We start from the raw sequence: 15,699 nt of genomic DNA on the forward strand, positions 1-15,699 counted from the left end.
CCTCACTTAACCAATTCAGTATGTCTAGATAACCTTCTGTAAACCTGTGACCCCCCCGCCCCCCCCCCCCACACACACACACACACACAACCCTCTCAACAATAAGAAACTAGTAGGCTGTTACAAACAGTAGGATATTTAACATCTCTCTTTTAAAAAAACCTCTGTATTGTGTTTTCGTAAATTATTGTAACAATGAGCTGATGTGTTGTTCTGTTGTTTAATCATCAATATACCCTTTTTCCTTTTACTGTTACATCTCTCTGAAAGCAATACAGTGAGTGGTCTTTGCCTGAGGATACAACTTCCTCTTACACACCCGTACTCGCACATGTAAACTACAGTACGTTACAGTCAGAGAGCGAGCGAGAAAAACCCTCTCAGGGTCTGTGCACAGAGACTGGATGCCTGAGGCAGGACAGAATAGTAAGCAGGAGGCAGCAAACAAAGTGAGGAAAGGCCTATGATTGCACCAGGAGAGTGGAGACACTCCAATGACGATCAAGTCTCTGTAGTGTTGGCCCAATCGTTGGGACAGGGAAGACGAATAGAGAGCCATGTTGAAGGAAAGCAAGATTTAGATAAGAGTTAACAATATTATCGTAAAAATCCAAATACAATTTTAAGTCAATATCAAGAGGAGGTTTTGAAGGACAAAGATGATCTCCAATGTAACAATTGTACATTTGAATTATTCTCAACTAATCTACTGTTAAATATGAATTGATTTGAATGGCTGTTTATGCTACTGGTTCCACTGTGAATAGTGACATTATTGTGTAACAATAGGGCACAATTGCTTAACCAAGCAAATATATATAGCAATATATATATAAGCTAATTACTCTGTTTAACTTGCCATCGGTTTTGTAAAGAGGTTGGCGGATGGAATTGTATAGCATTACATGACTATGAATTAGGATCCGGTGTGTGTGTGTGTGTGTGTATAGTAGTTGAACGATCTTTGGGATGGTCTCATTTTGTGATCAACATTTAGACGTCTGTGGAGTCTGTCGGATTTGTGGTACGTTGCCGGATCAAGATCAAGGGCACCCGGGTGGCCTTTAAAATACTGCTAGTTTGGCTCTTAGAGTATGAGAATTGCCGTTCCTTTTGGAGATATCCATCACACTACTCCAACAAGAGGGATAATGGCCACAGATTTCAATGTGTAATTGTGCCTTGTAGATTCTCAAGGCTGAACTGTAACAGGTGTACAGTTCCCAAAAAAGTACATTTGTGTCCCCCACCCTAAAACACTTTTACTTTGATTTATTTGTTGTACTGTCGGTAGGGTGTAATCGGAATCTATTTGAGTGTGTGCACTGCGGTGGAGGAAATAATAGTGATCGTCAATGGCCGAGAGAATCAAAGAGCAAGTGATCAAATTATCGAGAAAGAAAAGCAAAAGCACCTTATGATATTTTTAAGGTATTCTTTCCCCCAACATTCCCATGGTTAGTTCAAAAAATGTGTAATGAAATGAATTCTTCCTGAAGACTAAGCCTTACACTGATGAAAGCAGATGAAAGCACTTTGAATGCACAGTGGCATGTACATTTCATGTTTGAGCTCTACAGTATGTTTGAGTGAACTGTTGCCATGATTGGATGAACAGATTTGTCTTTTAGTCTCCTTGGTGGTAACCTTGCTCACTGGTCACGTTAGTGGACTTTGGTGTCATGCTTTGGGTACAGTGGTCACTCACGCTCAGTCTGTTCTCCTTGTGCCTGTTAGGCATCACGTTTATGAACACTCACCTTTCCAACGCTTAAATGCTAACTTGCACCACCACCCTTCCATCAGTCTTCACACATTCGTTTGTATATAGACATCCACATGTTTTCATCACCACAGGAGAACAAGGTATTGATGTTAGGGTCTTTATGGATGTTGAGAAATGTCTTTCACGTTCATGAACCCATTTCCGGAGAGTGTTTTCTTTCTGGAGTCTGCCTTTTTTCAGAAAGGGCTGAAGTACAAGAATGTTTTTACAATTTAATATATTAAAGATGCAAGATATGAATATAATATGTATGAACCTTTTGTTTTGTTGTAATTAAAATCACAATAAGACACTTATACTCAATATAAATTTGACTGACAGTAGGAAGTGTGTGTCGAGTCCAGTATGGGGACTGCAGCAGACTGTGAATAGCTTAAGCATTCAGCGATGGTTAACTTCTCAATGGATGGTCTAGGTGTGCTTTTACCCACTCCAACTTTATAGTGGATAAACTGATATTTGCTTGTATAAATTAACACTTTTATCTGCCTCTTACACGTAGACTTACTATATGTAGAAAATCTACCAGAAACAAAGAATCATCCGATTTAATGCATATTCTTCCAAGTGTTTTGTGTCGCTGGTGAGCTTATCGAGTGCTCAACTGTAATCATGAACCAGGCATTGTGAGGATAGGTTGAAGGTCAAGCTCCCACATGCGACACCTGACACACACAGCCCTTGAATGTCGTCCAGACACACACCCCACCCCCCCCCCCCCCCCCCCCCCCCCCCCCCCCCACCCACCCATTGTGAGACTAACAGTAACTGTCTTTTGGCATGTGTTATGTAGTGTGCTTCTGTAAAGCATCAAGGAGCCCATAGCTGTGCTTCTTCTTAGAGCACACCTACAGTGTGTATTATTCTCCATAGTGCACACCATAAGAGCATGCAGAAGGCAATGGATTGTAAACATCTGTCATAGATAGGAGGAGTTAATTGTTTCCCTTTCGATTTGAGTAATGTAATTTGGTATGAAAGAGATGTTCATTGTGATTCATTGTTAACTAGTGATGTGAATATTAATCATGAAATAAAAGACAAGCAAAACATTTATGACTTTATGTTTCCTATTCTTCTAATTAATTCTCTTTTGTGCATACTTTGTCATTTTTTCCATAAATAACTATCTTAGGGACAGTTCGACATTTACTGGAGGGGACCAAAATAGGGGAGGGTTGTCTAACTGAACTTTTTGCTTTCAGGAGGGTTGTGTGTTTTTTAATTTGTCACATGGGAGTGTTGTGCTTTTTTTTCCTGGTTTGCATTCGCTCTTTTGCAGGTTTACCTATGCATACCTGTGCATTCGGAAAGTATTCAGACCCGCTTCCCTTTTTCCACATTTTGTTACGTTACAGCCTTATTCTAAAAAGGATTCATCAACACACAATACCCCATAATGACAAAGAGAAAACAGGTTTTTTAGAAATACCTTATTTACGTAAGTATTCAGACCCTTTGCTATGAGACTTGAAATTGAGGTGCAATTGCATTATTGTTTTCAAGTGAGTACAAAAGCCCTGTGATTTTGATATTTAATTATCAGTTGTGGGTCTACTCTCTACAGTTTATAAGATCTAGAAAGGCACAGTAGCAGGCCAGACTGGCTGTATTTTTTCTTCTATTTTATTTCATATTTTACTGGGATGCGCTGTCTGTTGGGGATCACCACCCTCCCAAGTCGTCCTACAATAATATGGCCATGCGCGTCACCTCCTCTCCAATCCAAGCGGCTATTCCTCCCGCACCTAGAACCTAAAAGGCGCGGCATGGTCAATCCGATGTCTGCATTGGCCGTGCAGCATTTACGGTGATATGGCCTCTGCAGAAGTCATGGTATTCCTACTTCTACATGATGATCGATGCTTGGCTGCCATTTGACAAATCAATCAATCCAAACTGTGTAGGGGCCATTTGATGAATGGAAAGAGACATCTGTTACAAAACACCAAAATGACCATTTAATGACATTCGGAGATCGTCAAGCCAAGCATTCGATACTGCGTAGGCCTACAAGGTAAAGAGGGATGTATTTTCTGTTTGTGGAGATTGACAGAGTCTATTTATTGTGGTGTTGAAAATGCAAACCATGATATTGATGTGCCCAAAGTCGGTATGTTTTGTTTATTGGTTGTGTGGTGCATTGGCACAGACATCTGTTGGTGGAAAATCCATTGCATATATTTTATATGATTATAAAAATCCAAATGTTGAAAATCTCATTTCAACCTACAGTAGCTGATTATTGTCTGCAGCCGGTTCTGATCGTAGTGTAGGCCTAGTGAAACAGGCAGGGAATGTGAGCGTGTCCGTCCGTGGTGGTCGGCGAAACCTCAACCTTCTGGCCCATAGCCCTGTGTGGCATTGACTGTGCCACAAAAGCACGCTGACGTGTCAAAGTCGATATCCACGTTTATAAACACAGGGTCGCTAGAATTATTGATATTTGTGGTCGTTAACATTATTTTGAATTAATTGTATGAGGGGGGAGGGTGTGCAATTTTTTTCACAGTACAATGGGAGGGTCGTGAAAATAGTTTTTGCGTTGGGGAGGGGGGGACTTTTTTTAAGACAAGAATACAGAGTATAGTGCACATGAAGTATCAGCACGGTACACAATTGAATGGTAGTGGCTAGCCAACTTTGCGTTTAATACTGTATAGAGAGAGAAGCTAACGACACTTATGTAGAGGGACAATGCATATTGGCAGACAGCCAGACGAAGGAGACTCAAAGTCAGCCTCTCCATTATAACCTATTGTGCCAGCCACTAGAGAGCTGTATAGCCTAATACCCTGTATTGCCAGGTCTTGTTGACATGGAATAGTTATAGTCCTGAGGATAAAGATAAACCTGTGAAATTCCTCCTGTCTGCCTTTCACTGATTGAGAAGGACAGCTTTAGATGCACAATAAGGTTCATTGTCAAGTGTCAACCAATAGTAACAGGTGACCCAATGAGAAATCATGTCTCCCTACAACGTCGACTGTAACTTAACCACTTAACCAGTCTTTTCAAACTATATTATTAGAGTTCACACATCTCCCGTCTCTAGACTAAATAAACACCTGCTGTCCGTCCCTCCGTGTCCCACTCTTTACTGTCATGTCCTTGAAAGTCCCCCAACCAAGCCATCAGGGATGTGTGGTACCTGTCCTACTTGAGTGTGCAAACTGACACGGCTTGGGTTTCAGAGAGGACTATTGTTAGGGGTGTTTGTTCTTATGTGGTGGCAACGTGGCATAACGGTCACTTTTTAGAGAAGGACTGCCCACCTTCCTCTTTCTCCTCCTGACTAACATTGGATCAGTCATTGGTGGCTCTGCTGGAAGGTCTCTTCAGTGGTCGTCTTCCTATCAGACTCCAGTAGGCTACAGATGGGCTCTTCGGTGGTCGTCTTCCTATCAGACTCCAGTAGGCAACAGATGGGCTCTTCGGTGGTCGTCTTCCTATCAGACTCCAGTAGGCTACAGATGGGCTCTCTCACCACTGATGATCCTCTGAAGCTGACAGAGAGAAAACATAGCTTGCAGAAGAATTGAAGAGTGGAACGTATAAATGTTGTTTCATTTCACATTACGTTGATGCTTTTGATCTGGTGTCTCGGTTTGTCTCACACAGGATCAATTTGAAAATGCTCAAGATGCTTCCCACCAATAGTTTGTCAACCATTGGCCAGTATCTGTGAATGCCTCCACTGTCTCTATGGTCCAGCAGTGTAGGCAGGCACCAACAGGTATGTAATCCAGCTTTGAATAATTGCTCATTAAAACCTTTGAAAGGGCATATACAACAGTTGTTTACTTTGTGAAAATACTCACAGTTGAAGTCGGAAGTTTACATACACCTTCGCCAAGTACATTTAAACTCAGTTTTTCACAAATCCCAACACTTAATCCTAGTTATAATTCCCTGTTTTAGGTCAGATAGGATCACCACTTTATTTTAAGAATGTGAAATGTCATAATAATAGTAAAGAGAATGATTGATTTCTTTCATCACATTCCCAGTGGGTCAGAAGTTTGCATACACTCAATTAGTATTTGGTAGCTTTCCCTTTAAATTGTTTAACTTGGGTCAAACGTTTCGGGTAGCCTTCCACAAGCTTCCCACAATAAGTTGGATGAATTTTGGCCTATTCCTCCTGACAGAGCTGGTGTAACTGAGTTAGGTTTGTAGGCCTCCTTGCTCGCACACTCTTTTTCAGTTCTTCCCAGAATTTGTCCATGGGATTGAGGTCAGGGCTTTGTGATGGCCACTCCGATACCTTGACTTTGTTGTCCTTAGCCATTTTTCCTCAATTTTGGAAGTATGCTTTTATGCTTGTCAATTTGGAAGACCCATTTGCGACCAAGCTTTAACTTCCTGACTGATGTCTTGAGATGTTGCTTCAATATATCCACATAATTTTCCTACCTCATGATGCCTTCTATTTTGTGAAGTGCACCAGTCCTTCCTGCAGAAAAGCACCCCCAAAAAATTATGCTGCCACCCCTGTGCTTCATGGTTGGGATGGTGTTCTTTGGCTTGCAAGCCTCACCCTTACTTACCTTTACTGTGGATATAGATACTTTTGTACCTGTTTCCTCCAGCATCTTCACAAGGTCCTTTGCTGTTGTTCTGGGATTGATTAGCACTTTTCGCACCAAAGTACGTTCATCTCTAGGAGACAGAACGCGTCTCCTTCCTGAGTGGTATGACAGCTGCATGGGTCCATGGTGTTTATACTTGCGTACTATTGTTTGTACAGATGAACGTGGTACCTTCAGACGTTTGGAAATTGCTCCCAAGGATGAACCAGACTTGTGGAGGTCTACAATTTTTTCTTCTGAGGTCTTGGCTGATTTCTTTGGATTTTCCCATGATGTCACGCAAAGAGGCACTGAGTTTGAAGGTAGGCCTTCAAAAGCTTTTCGGCGAAAGCTATCTAAGCGTTTATATGAGGATAGCTCTCAGTAGACAAAACATTACAAACAGCTAGCTGCAAAGTGGATTGGTCACGAAAGTCAGAAAAGCAATAAAATGAATCGCTTACCTTTGATGATCTTCGGATGTTTGCACTCACGAGACTCCCAGTTATACAATAAATGTTCCTTTTGTTCCATAAAGATTTTTTTAAAATCCAAAAACCTCCATTTGGTTGGCGCGTTATGTTCAGAAATCCACAGGCTCGAGCGGTCACAACGGGGCAGACGAAAATTCCAAATAGTATCCGTAAAGTTTGTAGAAACATGTCAAACGTTTTTTATAATCAATCCTCAGGTTGTTTTTACAATAAATAATAGATAATATGTATTTCAACGGACCGTAGCTTTTTCAATAGGAGTGAGAGAGAAAATGTCTGCTCCAAGCTGCTCACGCATTCAAAACTCTGCTGGCACCCAGCCATCCAATGACGCAATGTGATCTTTCTCGCTCATTTTTCAGAATAAAAGCCTGAAACTATGTCTAAAGACTGTTCACACCATGTGGAAGCCATAGGAAAAGGAATCTGGTTGATATCCCTTTAAATGGAGGGAAGGCATGCAATGGAACAGAGAGGTTGCAGGAAAAACAGCACTTCCTGGTTGGATTTTCCTCAGGTTTTCACCTGCAAAATCAGTTCTGTTATACTCACAGACAATATTTTGATAGTTTTGGAAACTTTAGAGTGTTTTCTTTCTTATATGCATATTCTAGAATCTTGGCCTGAGAAATAGGCCGTTTCATTTGGGTACGTTTTTCATCCAAACATCAAAATACTGCCACCTTAACAAGATGTTTGTGGAGTGGTTGAAAAACAAGTTTTAATGACTCCAACCTATGTATGTAAACTTCCGACTTCAACTGTGTTTATTTTTTATTTATTTTACCTTTATTTAACTAGGCAAGTCCGTTAAGAACAAATTCTTATTTTCAGGGATGGAACAACAGATTTATACCTTGTCAGCTCGGGGGTTTGAACTTGCAATCTTCCGGTTACTAGTCCAACGCGCCAACCACTAGGCTACCCTGCCGCCCCTGTGTAACATAGGCCTACACCATTTTTCAACTCTCAATTTATTTTGAAATATAAAAACCCTAAAAGTTGATTTGCTACCAGATTTCAGAGTGACAAAAGCAAATACCAATAAAAGATCCGAAAATGGTGTGGGAAGAATATATTTATAATTCAAGACAACACATTCTAAAATGAATCACACACACTCCTCGCATGCTCACCTATGGTGAGTTTAGGCCATAGCCAAGTAACTAACAAGTAGGCTATCAAATCAGCCATGCACCACAGAATTCCACCTAAAATCAGTGTAGTTACTAGGGTGTGAGGCGAGTCGTTGCTGTCTGATGATGTTCTGTTCTTTCTCCCAAGTAAGTACTAGCTGCAGCTATGAAGCGAAGCAATGGCCTACATTCAGACCAGGGGTCACCAACTGGTCAATCGGGATCTACCAGTAGCTCGCAGCCCACCTATGAGTAGCTCATCAAAGGAATTCTGAAAGTACATGGAATTTTCATGCACTCCACCACAAACTTGTGATCTCACAAGTATTAGACGCTGAAAGCACCCAGCTACTACCAAATCAACGCAGCGTTGACATTATGTCACCCCTGGTTAGCCACTATTGGCTTAAAAAGCTAATTTAAGACAATATCTGCCAATTAATTTCCAGTAATATTGCTCCTGTCTGTCAGTGTGGTGCGTGTGTTTGTCTATCTCTCCGTGTGTAGCCAGTTGATGTGATAACCATCTTGTGGGTTGGCAGAAATACTTTCCCTAAAACCTTCACAATGAAATGTTAACTGCAAAGTAGGCATTCCTGGCAGAAGTATATAATAAATATCTAGTATTTGTTTATTTGCAAACGTGTTTATTTTCAGCAGTACAGAACTATCACTAAACCGGCACATTATATTTGCATTTATTATGGATCCCCATTAGGTGCTGCCAAGGCAGCAGCTGTACTTCCTGGGGTCCAGCAAAAATGAAAGCAGTAATATACAGTACATTATAATAAAATGTGTAAACATTAAAATACATGTTAAAAACATATATCACTATACATTAAGTGTGTGCCCTCTGGCCACTACTGTACTACAGCACACTATCCAGGTGTACGTGTGTGTACAGTCGTGGCCAAAAGTTTTGAGAATGACACAAATATTAATTTCCACAAAGTTTGCTGCTTCAGTGTCTTTAGATATTTTTGTCAGATGTTACTATGGAATACTGAAGAATAATTACAAGAATTTCATAAGTGTTAAAGGCTTTTGTTGACAATTACATGAAGTTGATGCAAAGAGTCTATATTTGCAGTGTTGACTCTTCTTTTTCAAGACCTCTGCAATCCACATTGGTATGCTGTCAATTAACTTCTGGGCCACATCCTGACTGATGGCAGCCCATTATTGCATAATCAATGCTTGGAGTTTGTCAGAATTTGTGGGTTTTTGTTTGTCCACCCGCCTCTTGAGGATTGATCAGAAGTTCTCAATGGGATTAAGGTCTGGGGAGTTTCCTGGCCATGGATCTATAATATCGATGTTTTGTTCCCCGAGCCACTTAGTTATCACTTTTGCCTTATGGCAAGGTGCTCCATCATGCTGGAAAAGGCATTGTTTGTCACCAAACTGTTCCTGGATGGTTGGGAGAAGTTGCTCTTGGAGGATGTGTTGGTATCATTCATCATTAATGGCTGTGTTCTTAGGCAAAATTGTGAGTGAGCCCACTCCCTTGGCTGAGAAGCAACCCCACACATGAATGGCCTCAGGATGCTTTACTGTTGGCATGACACAGGACTGATGGTAGCGCTCACCTTTTGTTCTCCATACAAGCTTTTTCCGGATGCCCCAAACAATCGGAAAGGGGATTCATCAGAGAAAATGACTTTACCCCAGTCCTCAGCAGTCCAATCCCTATACCTTTTGCAGAATATCAGTCTGTCTCTGATGTTTTTCCTGGAGAGAAGTGGCTTCCTTGCTGCCCTTCTTGACACCAGGCCATCCTCCAAAAGTCTTCACCTCACTGTGCGTGCAGATGCACTCACACCTGCCTGCTGCCATTCCTGAGCAAGCTCTGTACTGGTGGTGCCCCGATCCCGCAGCTGAATCAACTTTAGGAGACGGTCCTGGCGGTTGCTGGACTTTCTTGGGTGCCCTGAAGCCTTCTTCACAACAATTGAACCGCTCTCCTTGAAGTTCTTGATGATCTGATAAATGGCTGATTTAGGTGCAATCTTACTGGCAGCAATATCCTTGCCTGTGAAGCCCATTTTGTGCAAAGCAATGAGGACGACACGTGTTTCCTTGCAGGTACCCATGGTTGACAGAGGAAGAACTATGATTCCAAGCACCCCCTTTTGTAGCTTCCAGTCTGTTATTCAAACTCAATCAGCATGACAGAGTGATCTCCAGCCTTGTCCTCGTCAACACTCACAACTGTGTTAACGAGAGAATCACTGACATGATGCCAGCTGGTCCTTTTGTGGCAGGGCTGAAATGCAGTGGAAATGTTTTTTCAGTTAATTTGCATGGCAAAGAGGGACTTTGCAATTAATTGCAATTCATCTGATCACTCTTCATAACATGCTGGAGTATATGCAAATTGCCATCATACAAACTGAGGCAGAAGACTTTGTGAAAATTCATATTTGTGTCATTCTCAAAACTTTTGGCCACGACTGTACAATTCTCACTGTTCCATGAGGTGTATTTTTATCTGTTTTTTAAATCTGATTTGACTGCTTGCGTGAGTTACTTGATGTGGATTAGAGTTCCATGTAGCCATGGCTCTAAGCATTACTGTGCACCTCCCATAGTCTGTTCTGGACTTGGGGACTGTGAAGAGACCATGTCTTGTGGGGTATGCATGGGTGTCTGAGCTGTGTACTAGTAGTTTAAACAGACAGCTCGGGGGATTCAACATGTAAGTACTTCCTACAAAAACAAGTAGTGATGAAGTCAATCTCTCCCCCACTTTAAAGCCATGAGAGAATGACATGGATATTATTTATGTTAGTTCTACATGTATATTTAAAGGCCAGCCATGCTGCCCTGTTCTGGGCCAGTTGTAATTTTCCCAAGTCCCTCTTTGTGGCACCTGACCACATGACTGGGCTGTAGTCCAGGTGTGACAAAACTAGGGTCTGTAGGGCCTGTTGTTAAGAAGGCAGTGCAGTGCTTCTTTATGGACAGACCTCTCCCCATCTTAGCTACTGTTGCATCAATTTGTTTTGACCATAACAGTTTACAATCCCGGGTTACTCCAAGCAGTTTAGTCTACTCAACTTGCTCAATTTTAGTTGAGGTTTAGAGTTTAGTGAATGATTTGTCCCAATACAATGCTTTTAGTTTTTGAAATATTTAGGACTAACTTATTTCTTGCCACCCATTCTGAAACTGACGACAGCTCTTTGGTAAGGGTTGCTGTGATTTCACTCGCTGTAGTAGCTGATGTGTATAGTGTTGAGTCATCCGCATACATAGACACATGGGCTTTACTAAGGTCATTAGTAAAGATTGAAAAAAGTAAGGGGCCTAGACAGCTGCCCTGGGGTATGCCTGATTCTGCCTGGATTATATTGGAGAGGCTACCATTAAAAAGCAATAACATATATGTTTTGTCCAGCAGCTGACTATGATCAATAATGTCAAAAGCCGCACTGAAGTCTACAAAACAGCTCCCACGTTTTATTATCAATTTATCTCAGCCAATCATCAGTCATTTGTGTAAGTGCTATGCATGTTGAATACCCTTCCCTATAAGCGTGCTGAAAGTCTGTTGTAAATTTATTTACTGTAAAATAGCAATGTATCTGGTCAAACACCATTTTTTCCAAAAGTTTACTAAGGGTTGGTAACAGGCTGATTGGTTGGCTATTTGAGCCGATAAAGGGTGCTTTACTATTCTTGGGTAGCCAAATTACTTTCGCTTCCTTCCAGGCTTGAGGGCACACACTTTTCCATAAGCTTAGATTGAAGAGATGGCAAATATTAGTAGCAATATCGTCTGCTATCATCCTTAGTAATTTTTCATCCAAGTTGTCAGACCCAGGTGTCATGTCATTGTTGATAGACAACAGACACACTATTAAGGGGGAATTTGACAAAAAAATTAAAATGTGTACGTTTATGTCCAGAACTTTAAAAAATGGTCTTCTGATGTGATTTAAGCATTAACATGGACTCAGAACATACAATGTCATTGTTTCTCTATAAACAATTGTCATATTGAGAGTGAAAAATAATAATAATCTAAAACCAGGAAAAATAAAAACTAAGTCAAATTTTTAAAAATATAACTTAGTTAGCTACTTGAGCAAGTTTGCGTTGTAGTTTTCTTTGGGCGGAACAAGCTTAAAACATAATAGAACTGCTGTAGTGGCTATTTATTGAGACTAGCTAGCTAGTCCTACTGGGTGAAGTAAAATCTAAAAAAGGACCATGTCATGTGTAAATTTGGGCTATTATTTTGGTACTGAAATCTGCAGTGTTTTATAAAAACTTCATTTTATGTGATGGCGGGGGTACTGTCCGTCCACACGAGTCGCCACTCAACTCTTAAATTGTGGAGTTGAGTTTCGTCAGCTAGTGAGACTGCAGTGTCTGGGTTATATATTTGATAGCTAGCTAGTTACTGGAAGAAATTGTGTTCAGGGACCGCCTCTAGAGAACCTGCTTGTGATCATATATTAAATTATTATCATAAAGCAATACCTATATTTTTGACCTATAGGTTCAACTTTGCTGCCACATGATCCATCCTGAAACCTAAGAAACCAGATCCAGCTAGCTATGTAGTATGTAATGTTTGTTTCAACAATGATTAGGCCATTCTTTGCTATTCTGTCTGTATTTATGGCTGTGGCATGGCCATCGTCTTGCCAATATGAGCATTTTAGGGCACTTGTATTCAGTCACAGTGCAGCAAGTCATGTATGTTCAGAAACATATGAATGATAGGGGGCATCTTGTTCATAAAACAGATGTTAGGTTTACTAGCTACAGTTTGATCTCTGAAGCTCTGAAACTCCTGTGACCCTATGTTATTCAAGTTATTCTACATTTAAACATTCAACCTTTGCACCAACAAAGGTCCTTCACTGAGCTCTGTTGAGGGGATGAACATTCCATTCCTGGCTACTCAATGACACTTTAAGCCAACTCATTCCCAGCTGTCCATATCCCTCCTCTGAGCAGTTATTTGGTAGCCTAACACTAAAATGCCTTCATCAGTTGCTGCAACCCGACTCCATTGGCCTTGGGTCTTTAACACAGAGGGGTCCTATTATTAGTTCATTGGCACTCTTGAACAATACCATAAATTACCATGCATTGTCTGTTTAGAGATTGTGTAGTTCCATGTTATGATGTCATCAGGCAGTTCTGCTGTCATAAATGTGACAAGCAGAATATGCTTTACATTTATACTTGGGAAAATGTATCTGATCAACATTCCCTTACAAACGTGAAGGCCATTCCATGCAAGCATCCCGGAGTCACTGTTGACGTTGAGACTGGTGTTTTGCGGGTACTATTTAATGAAGCTGCCAGTTGAGGACTTGTGAGGCGTGTGTTTCTCAAACTAGACACTCTAATGTACTTGTCCTCTTGCTCAGTTGTGCACTGGCCTCCCACTCCTCTTTATATTCTGGTTAGGGCCAGTTTGCACTGTTCTGTGAAGGGAGTAGTACACAGCATTGTACAAGATCTTCAGTTCCTTGGGAATTTCTCACATGGAATAGCCTTCATTTCTCAGAACAAGAATAGACTGACTAGTTTAAGAAGAAAGTCCTATGTTTCTGGCCATTTTGAGCCTGTAATCAAACTCACAAATGCTGATGGTCCAGACACTCAACTAGTCTAAAGAAGGCCAGTTTTATTGCTTCTTTAATCAGAACAACAGTTTTCAGCTGTGCTAACATAATTGCAAAAGGGTTTTCTAATGATCAATTAGCCTTTCAAAATTATTAACTTGGATTAGCTAACACAAAGTTAACACAGGAGTGATGGTTGCTGATAATAGGCCTCTGTTTGCCTATGTAGATATTCCATAAAAAATCTGCAGTTTCCAGCTACAGTAGTCATTCACAACATTAACAATGTCTACACTGTATTTCTGATCAATTTGATGTTATTTTAATGGACAAAAAACACGCTTTTCTTTCAAACACAAGGACATTTCTAAGTGACCCCAAACTTTTGAATGGTAGTGTAGTTATTCTTAAATTCTCTTTCTCTATATACTGCAGTGAGGTCATGTGGACCGTCTGAGAGCTCTGACATCTGACACCACAGGAGTTAGCCAGTGTAAGGTGAGAGAAACAGCTTCAGGACCGTGCTCCTGCAGACAATAGCAGGTAAGGTAACAGAAGAGTAGATACAGTACATTCAGAAAGTATTCAGACCCCTTGACTTTTTTCCACATTTTGTTGTTACTGCCTTATTGTGAAATCGATTAAATAGGTGCATCCTGTTTCCATTGATCATTCTTGAGATGTTTCTACAACTTGATTGGAGTCCACCTGTGGTAAATTAAATTGATTGGACATGATTTGGAAGGGCACACACCTGTCTATATAAGGTCCCACAGTTGACAGTGCATGTCAGAGCAAAAACCAAAGCCATGAGGTCAAAGGAATTGTCGGTAGAACTCTGAGGATTGTGTCGAGACACAGATCTGGGGAATGGTACAAAACATTTCTGCAGCATTGAAGGTCACCAAGAACACAGTGGCCTCTATCATTGTTAAATGGAAGAAGTTTGGAACCACCAAGACTCGTCCTCGAGCTGGGCGCCCGGCCAAACTGAGCATTCGAGGGAGAAGGGCCTTGGTCAGGGAGATGGTCACTCTGGTCACTCTGACCCCTCTGACCAGATGGTCACTCTGACAAAGCTCCAGATTCCTCTGTGGAGATGGGAGAACATTTCCAGAAGGACAACCATCTCTGCAGCACTCCACCAATCAGGCTTTTATGGTAGAGTAGCCAGACGGTAGCCACACCTCAGTAAAAGGCACATGACAGCCCAGGTGCCAAAAGGCACCTAATGGACTCAGACCATGAGAAACAAGATTCTCTGGTCTGATGAAACAAAGATTGAACTCTTTGGCCTGAATGCCAAGCATCACATCTTGAGGAAACCTTGCACCATCCCTACATTGAAGTATGGTGGTGGCAGCATCATGCTGTGGGGTTATTTTTCAGCGGCAGGGACTGGGAGACAAGTCAGGATCGAGGGAAAGATGAACGGAGCAGAGTACAGAGGGATCATTGATGAAAACCTGCTCCAGAGCGTTCAGGACCTCAGACCAGGGCGAAGGTTCACCTTCCAACAGGACAATGACCCTAAGCACATAGCCAAGACAACGCAAGAGTGACTTCGAGACAAGTCTCTGAATGTCCTTGAGTGGCCCAGCCAGAGCCCGATCGAACATCTCTGGAGAGATCTGAAAATAGCTGTGCTGCAACACTCCCCATCCAAACTGACAGAGCTTGAGAGGATCTGCAGAGAAGAATGGGAGCACCTCCCCAAATACAGGTGTGCCAAGCTTGTAGTGTCATACCCAAGAAGATTTGAGGCTGTAATCGCTGCCAAAGGTGCTTCAACACAGTACTGAGTAAAGGGTCTGAGTACTTATGTAAATGTCATATTTACGTTTTTTATTTTTACTACATTTGCTAAAATATCTGAGTACTTTCCGAATGCACTGACGAATGTATTGACAATAGTTTTTTTTGTAAACTGTTGATATTGGTAGTCTCCTTGTTAAAATGTTCTACATTTAACCAAGTGAAGATCAATATGATGACAGATCAATATATGCCGATAATCAGATTGCCAAGCTTTGATGACCATTAACGACAGCAACAATTATTTGAGAGGAGTGAGACTATCACTCACATACTATGAATAAAGACACAGTCAGTAGATGTGAA

Source organism: Oncorhynchus clarkii, chromosome 20 (genome assembly GCF_045791955.1).
Source record: "Oncorhynchus clarkii lewisi isolate Uvic-CL-2024 chromosome 20, UVic_Ocla_1.0, whole genome shotgun sequence".
Taxonomy (NCBI): Eukaryota; Metazoa; Chordata; class Actinopteri; order Salmoniformes; family Salmonidae; genus Oncorhynchus; species Oncorhynchus clarkii.